The following is an 8,266-nucleotide window of genomic DNA, read 5'->3' on the forward strand; positions in this document are numbered from 1 at the left end:
ACCTAATCACGTCCCCATTACAGAGTTCCACAGAAAGTCTGTATTTTTCTTCTTTCTCACGTGATTCAACTTCACACGTGTCTGTTAATGCCAATAGGTGTTGTTTGAACACACAAAAAACTGTGGTGTCACTCAGTGATTCATCTAAAGCAGTTAATTTTTCATTTAGATCACTGAAAATGTCCTTGGCAACCTTTTCCAGCACTTCTGGGCCTAAAGGCACTTTAATGTTCTGGATTTCAGCCCAGACCTCCTCCAACAAACGTTCATGCAGAGAATCGGAAGAGGGGGACACTGATATTTTAGCAAACTCTGAAAACACAGTTTGAATAAGTTTGCTCAGCCATATTTTATCCTCAGAGTTGTTTTCAGCCGGCACGCTTTCATGTTTAACAGGGGATTTCTGTGGGGTTGGAGCTTTTACAGAACTAGATGTATATTCAGAAGATGGAACCAGGTGTTTTTTGAATGTAGAAATGATCGTTTCTTGGTGTTTTTCGTCTAAAACCATGGTGGAGAAAACCGCATGCTCTGGAATAGCCAGCTCCTTACAGATGTCAGAGAAAATGACAGTTTCCACATTTTCTGCGATTTCTACATCTTTAGACTCCAGCTCAGGCCAGAGTTTGTCAAACATTTCTTTCTTGTAATTTTCAGCAGAGAGATGTGCTGCTTTTTCGGCCTGAAAAATCACACCGTCAATGACTGACTGTACGGTGTAATCCATAGGAACGTCACAAGATGTTACATTGACTGGATTTTCTATGGCGCTTTCAACTCCGTCTGCGGAGCTGACAGAACTTGACTGACGCCTACAGCGCATCCACGGGTTTTTGAGTTTTTTCTTTAACCCACCGCCACGTGCAGTCTTCCTTCGCTTGACTATTTTTCTGCCAGCAGTGGCAGAGGAGACGTCAAGTGCAGGGGTGGCCTGGGAAGACCCCTGGTTTGCAGCTGTCGACTGCGAGCACAGGGTCACCATGTTTGCCACAAATTGAGAGAGCTGTTGTGTGGTGACCTTGTCTGCGCGACCTAACAGAAACTCGTCCCACTGCCCCGCTGTAATGTTGTCGAACAACTGGCGCACAAGTGATTTCACAGCACTTACTGTGTCATCAGTTGTACAATTATCCAGATTACTCCTAGCTTTTATATTTTTCATTGTGTTTAAATTTCTCTTTGCTTCGTGAAAATTTATTCTAGGTTTGTTATTAAGCAAGTAACTGCGTTTGAACCCAAGCGGTGTGTGTGTCTAGACATTGCCTTGCCTTCTATATATAGATACACGTTGCCTGTGACGTGACTACTCCTTTGATCCCTGGTTGTGATGTCATTTGATCTGCGTTTAACCCCGCCCACCCTCAAAGAAAAAACGAGAAACTGTTGCCTAGCAACCGCTACACGCTGTCTGAGCCGCAGAACCGTTTGTTTGTTTGTTTTTTGTTTTTTTTTGTAAAAGTAGGGAAAAATTAATTGCATGGGTCTAAGGCATGCATGCCAACCGTCCCGATTTCTCCGGGAGTGCCCCTTCCGAAAATCTCCCGGAGCCACCATTCTCCCGAATTTCTCCCGATTTTCCACCCGGACAACAAAGTTGAAAAACCATATCCCAGAATTCAAAGCACGGTCCAGCCAATTCCAGTTTCCAACAATGGCGGCAGCTACTTAGTGTTAATATTACTCTTATTATTCTTTCTGGGTCGCAAAATAAACTTTTAACATATTTTCAGGCGAGAATGTAGGTGTGTAAACCTTAAATATCTGAGCCGGCGAGAGCAGCAAACCCCCGCGGTTTTTGCTACTCAGGTTAAACATGATAAGTCACTTGGATAACTTAAAAATGTTATTGTCTGGCTTTTTTCAGTGTTTTATTTATTCGTGAGTAAATCGGTTTGGCTGAGATGATTAGAGTCAATAAAACTTTATTAAGCCCTCTGGAGGATTCCTGAGTATTTCACACAACTGAATAAACGTCAAACAGAAAACCGATTAAACAGAAGTGTGAGATGGTCGAGAATTTGCGCCAAAGTCCGGTTATATTTTAGATAGCAAGCAGCAGACGGCAGAGTTGATCTCCACCGAGAGAGCCCGTGACGTAATTCTGACCGTCCAATTTCACAGTCGCTCACTTCAGCCTACCTGGCTTTCGGAGGACCCGGCGCACTTAGACCGCGAAGGCCTCGGGTGGATATGGCCTCTGAATTTTGACACCCCTGCTGCTTCCAGCCGGACAATAATAACGATGAAATTTAACTTACTTTATCCGATAAATAAACACTGTAAAATTAAAGTTTTGTTGTTGTTTTTTAGCACATATATATATATATATATATATATATATATATATATATATATATATATATATATATATATATATATATATATATATATATATATAATTTTTTATGTTTGTGTGCCACCTTAACTATATGAGGATCAAAAGCTAAACAGTCTCCTCTGTGGCCCCTTCGTATCATTAGGAATAAGGGGCCCTGCGTGGAAGGCAGTGGATGAGATTACTGATGTCTGAACACAAAAATACAGATACTGAAGCCGCAATGTAAACCTAAGGTACCTACCATTCTCCAATACAGGGTTTGTGTGTTATATTTTCAGTGGGCTGATTGCGCCATCTAGTGATTATTTTTTATCATCACATTCTTAAAAGACATCTGCAGTGTAGCATGCTTTACTTAACTTTACTTAACATCTTATCTGGACATATTTGGAGTTTACAGTGTTATTATACTATATATATATCTATATCTATATATCTATATATATATATATATAGATAGATAGATAGATAGATAGATACATATGGTGTATCGACATCTAGTGTATATAATCAGTGTGACTTTTTCCCTTGAAAAATCTAAATAAATTGCACAATACATTTTAAGCAAAATTCCAGATGTAGCAAATACTATAAAAATTAAGAATACATTTTATAACAAATTTGTCAAATGGTTCAATAATCTCAAAAGAAAAAAGGAATTTGCCTTTTCTTTTCTCTCCTTTAAAAAATGCTACATTGTCTTCTTCCACACATAAATCAATGTATGTTTTGAAATAAGTCAGATACAAAATATCACATTCTGCTTTATTAAACGGTATTCTGCCATGTTCAGATTTTTGAAAGGTTTAAAAATAGGTTACACGTTTAAATGAAACACGAAGTTGGTAAGAATGAATTTGTTCAACTCACAGACAATGAAATCAAACAGAAATCAGGGCATGAAATGTAAACATTTTTATTGACATTAACTTGAAGCGCTGAATTAGTTGTGTTTTCGGTTCAATTCAGTTCACTTCAATCTGTAAGGGAAAGTAAATGATGGTCTTTTCACACTGTAAGGTTTCCTTACAGTAATACACTGTAAGGAAACCTTACAATGTATTACTGTAAGGTTTGGTACCTTCCAGTGTTAAAAAGAAAACCCCAGCAGACACACCCCTCTGAGCAAGCACTCGGCGACAGTGGGGAGGAAAAACTTTCTTTTAAGAGAAAGAAACCTCCGACAGAACCAGGCTCAGTGAGGGGACGGCCATCTGTCGCGACCGGTCCGCGGAGTTTCATAAATGATCCAATTAATTAAAGAGCCATTATGATTTTAAAAATGGCTCCAATTAGTTTTTAAGAAATGTTTTCAGTTGATTTCCCTACATTACAGAAACCTTATTGTGTCTTTTGCTCCGGCAAAAAAAATTGCGTGCAGATGCTAAAAATTGGCGGATGGAACCCGGTTTCTTAGATAATTTTGCTATTTGGTTTTTGAACACGTCCACGATTGTTTCCTCAACTATTGGGTACTGTAACTGCATGAACAGGAGAACGTTCTCAGGCGTTTTATACTTTTTGCAAAGAGATTTGTAAACCAGCTTGCTGAGGTTTTTAAAGTTCTCCAATGGAACTTTAACACATTCTTCTTTGAGTTCTTTCCAGACTACAGTGGTAAATCTGTTTTGGATGGCTTCAATCATGTCTGGGGGCATGAAAATGCCTGCCTTATCAAAAGCACACCTAATCACGTCCCCATTACAGAGTTCCACAGAAAGTCTGTATTTTTCTTCTTTTTCACGTGATTCAACTTCACACGTGTCTGTTAATGCCAATAGGTGTTGTTTGAACACACAAAAAACTGTGGTGTCACTCAGTGATTCATCTAAAGCAGTTAATTTTTCATTTAGATCACTGAAAATGTCCTTGGCAACCTTTTCCAGCACTTCTGGGCCTAAAGGCACTTTAATGTTCTGGATTTCAGCCCAGACCTCCTCCAACAAACGTTCATGCAGAGAATCGGAAGAGGGGGACACTGATATTTTAGCAAACTCTGAAAACACAGTTTGAATAAGTTTGCTCAGCCATATTTTATCCTCAGAGTTGTTTTCAGCCGGCACGCTTTCATGTTTAACAGGGGATTTCTGTGGGGTTGGAGCTTTTACAGAACTAGATGTATATTCAGAAGATGGAACCAGGTGTTTTTTGAATGTAGAAATGATCGTTTCTTGGTGTTTTTCGTCTAAAACCATGGTGGAGAAAACCGCATGCTCTGGAATAGCCAGCTCCTTACAGATGTCAGAGAAAATGACCGTTTCCACATTTTCTGCGATTTCTACATCTTTAGACTCCAGCTCAGGCCAGAGTTTGTCAAACATTTCTTTCTTGTAATTTTCAGCAGAGAGATGTGCTGCTTTTTCGGCCTGAAAAATCACACCGTCAATGACTGACTGTACGGTGTAATCCATAGGAACGTCACAAGATGTTACATTGACTGGATTTTCTATGGCGCTTTCAACTCCGTCTGCGGAGCTGACAGAACTTGACTGACGCCTACAGCGCATCCACGGGTTTTTGAGTTTTTTCTTTAACCCACCGCCACGTGCAGTCTTCCTTCGCTTGACTATTTTTCTGCCAGCAGTGGCAGAGGAGACGTCAAGTGCAGGGGTGGCCTGGGAAGACCCCTGGTTTGCAGCTGTCGACTGCGAGCACAGGGTCACCATGTTTGCCACAAATTGAGAGAGCTGTTGTGTGGTGACCTTGTCTGCGCGACCTAACAGAAACTCGTCCCACTGCCCCGCTGTAATGTTGTCGAACAACTGGCGCACAAGTGATTTCACAGCACTTACTGTGTCATCAGTTGTACAATTATCCAGATTACTCCTAGCTTTTATATTTTTCATTGTGTTTAAATTTCTCTTTGCTTCGTGAAAATTTATTCTAGGTTTGTTATTAAGCAAGTAACTGCGTTTGAACCCAAGCGGTGTGTGTGTCTAGACATTGCCTTGCCTTCTATATATAGATACACGTTGCCTGTGACGTGACTACTCCTTTGATCCCTGGTTGTGATGTCATTTGATCTGCGTTTAACCCCGCCCACCCTCAAAGAAAAAACGAGAAACTGTTGCCTAGCAACCGCTACACGCTGTCTGAGCCGCAGAACCGTTTGTTTGTTTGTTTTTTGTTTTTTTTGTAAAAGTAGGGAAAAATGAATTGCATGGGTCTAAGGCATGCATGCCAACCGTCCCGATTTCTCCGGGAGTGCCCCTTCCGAAAATCTCCCGGAGCCACCATTCTCCCGAATTTCTCCCGATTTTCCACCCGGACAACAAAGTTGAAAAACCATATCCCAGAATTCAAAGCACGGTCCAGCCAATTCCAGTTTCCAACAATGGCGGCAGCTACTTAGTGTTAATATTACTCTTATTATTCTTTCTGGGTCGCAAAATAAACTTTTAACATATTTTCAGGCGAGAATGTAGGTGTGTAAACCTTAAATATCTGAGCCGGCGAGAGCAGCAAACCCCCGCGGTTTTTGCTACTCAGGTTAAACATGATAAGTCACTTGGATAACTTAAAAATGTTATTGTCTGGCTTTTTTCAGTGTTTTATTTATTCGTGAGTAAATCGGTTTGGCTGAGATGATTAGAGTCAATAAAACTTTATTAAGCCCTCTGGAGGATTCCTGAGTATTTCACACAACTGAATAAACGTCAAACAGAAAACCGATTAAACAGAAGTGTGAGATGGTCGAGAATTTGCGCCAAAGTCCGGTTATATTTTAGATAGCAAGCAGCAGACGGCAGAGTTGATCTCCACCGAGAGAGCTCGTGACGTAATTCTGACCGTCCAATTTCACAGTCGCTCACTTCAGCCTACCTGGCTTTCGGAGGACCCGGCGCACTTAGACCGCGAAGGCCTCGGGTGGATATGGCCTCTGAATTTTGACACCCCTGCTGCTTCCAGCCGGACAATAATAACGATGAAATTTAACTTACTTTATCCGATAAATAAACACTGTAAAATTATTGTTTTTTAGCATATATATATATATATATATATATATATATATATATATATATATATAGATATATATATATATATATATATATATATATATATAGATATAGTATAATAACACTGTAAACTCCCTTACAGATTGAAGTGAACTGAATTGAACCGAAAACACAACTAATTCAGCGCTTCAAGTTAATGTCAATAAAAATGTTTACATTTCATGCCCTGATTTCTGTTTGATTTCATTGTCTGTGAGTTGAACAAATTCATTCTTACCAACTTCGTGTTTCATTTAAACGTGTAACCTATTTTTAAACCTTTCAAAAATCTGAACATGGCAGAATACCGTTTAATAAAGCAGAATGTGATATTTTGTATCTGACTTATTTCAAAACATACATTGATTTATGTGTGGAAGAAGACAATGTAGCATTTTTTAAAGGAGAGAAAAGAAAAGAGCCAGCTGAGTCTATTATTGTTACCAGACAAGAATATAACTGCACCAAATTTTGGAAGATTAAATACAAGAAATTTTAATCTTTTGACAAAGTGATTAAGTGAAACATTTTGGATTTACTCAGTTTCGAATGATGAGATTTTCTGAAATGTAGATATATTTAAAATAAATACATTTTTAAAATAGACATTGAACAGGATACACTTCCTTTTCAACATGACACCCACCTTCAGAAGGCATGTGACGCTCCTTATTGGCCCACAGTTTTCACTGATCGATGTCTCAGGCCAAAGGGTTGAGTAATGAACCATGACGGCTCTGTAGGCACGTTCACTTATTCAACCTGAACTAAACTGAGAGCAAATTTTGGCTTTTAGGGAGAGGTGAAAGAGATACCTGTAAAGGAAAGAGGAGATGTTGATTCAAAGCAAAAAAAATATGAACAAATGAGATCTTCAAAGTTAACGGAACGCAAGCTGATGAATGATTCAAATGAGTTTTTATCCCAATGAGCTTGTTTAATTGGTTGTTAAAAGCCAGAATTGTGATTTAAATCATAATTCAATTCATCTCCCAGCTCTGTGATTAATTACTGGATTATTAAAAGTATACTCATCACTTCTCGTAGCACAACAATAAACTGTGAAAAATGAATGAATGAAAATCTGTGGTCTCAAAGAATCACCTGTTAGGACATTAAACATTGTTGAGCTCGATATGGCCAATTTGTTTGTGTTGAGCTTATTCCTTGGTCATTTGGTGAAGAGGGTTCTGTGTGAACCTGTGATGACAAAAGTGCTGAAATTAAATTGTGCGTTTTTATTTTACTGTGAATGACAAACAGGAAGTTGGTACATGCAAGAATGAAATGTCCCCAGTAAATAGAACAGAACTGCCCTTTTGTCACGGTACTGGCTTAACCATCATACACCCTCTCTGTGCTGTTTGAGTTTTTGGTTTTGTTGTCTGTATTAGAGTTTTCCAGCAACAAAGCTGCCGTTTTGACTTTACTCCCCATGTACAAGTCCTGGTGAGACCTTTACTGTCATTGTACATGTACAACGAAATTGAGGATGCTTCACACCAACTGCAGGAATAAAATATTCATTGTAAGACAGCAGCAATTTAAAAAACAAAAACAGAAATGTATACAAAAGGAGAGAGGAGCACACATTTCACTGTAAGGTCTAGTCCAACGTAAGATCACTAAGTTAGGACAACTTAGTCATTGCAAGTACACAGTAATAAGAATAACCCGATTAATCTCAGTGTGAAATACCAATTGTATACCCACTAAACACCAAGTGCTAATAAATTAAAAGAAAACATTTTTTTCTTACACAAATTAAATCCAACTAGATCACATGATGTTTTTTTCTCATATTTCTAGATTAACACTGCAAATATAATTCAAAAATAATTAACAACACTTCTTGTAATGGAGTTAAAATCCAAATTTTATTTTCAAAACAAAAAATATATCAGCCAACATACTGGACACTGTTCTGCTG

Source organism: Aulonocara sp. 'chitande type north' Nkhata Bay, linkage group LG9, assembly GCF_057382095.1.
Source record: "Aulonocara sp. 'chitande type north' Nkhata Bay isolate Kocher_YH1m ecotype deep benthic linkage group LG9, A_spYH_male_GT1.1, whole genome shotgun sequence".
Classification (NCBI taxonomy): Eukaryota; Metazoa; Chordata; class Actinopteri; order Cichliformes; family Cichlidae; genus Aulonocara; species Aulonocara sp. 'chitande type north' Nkhata Bay.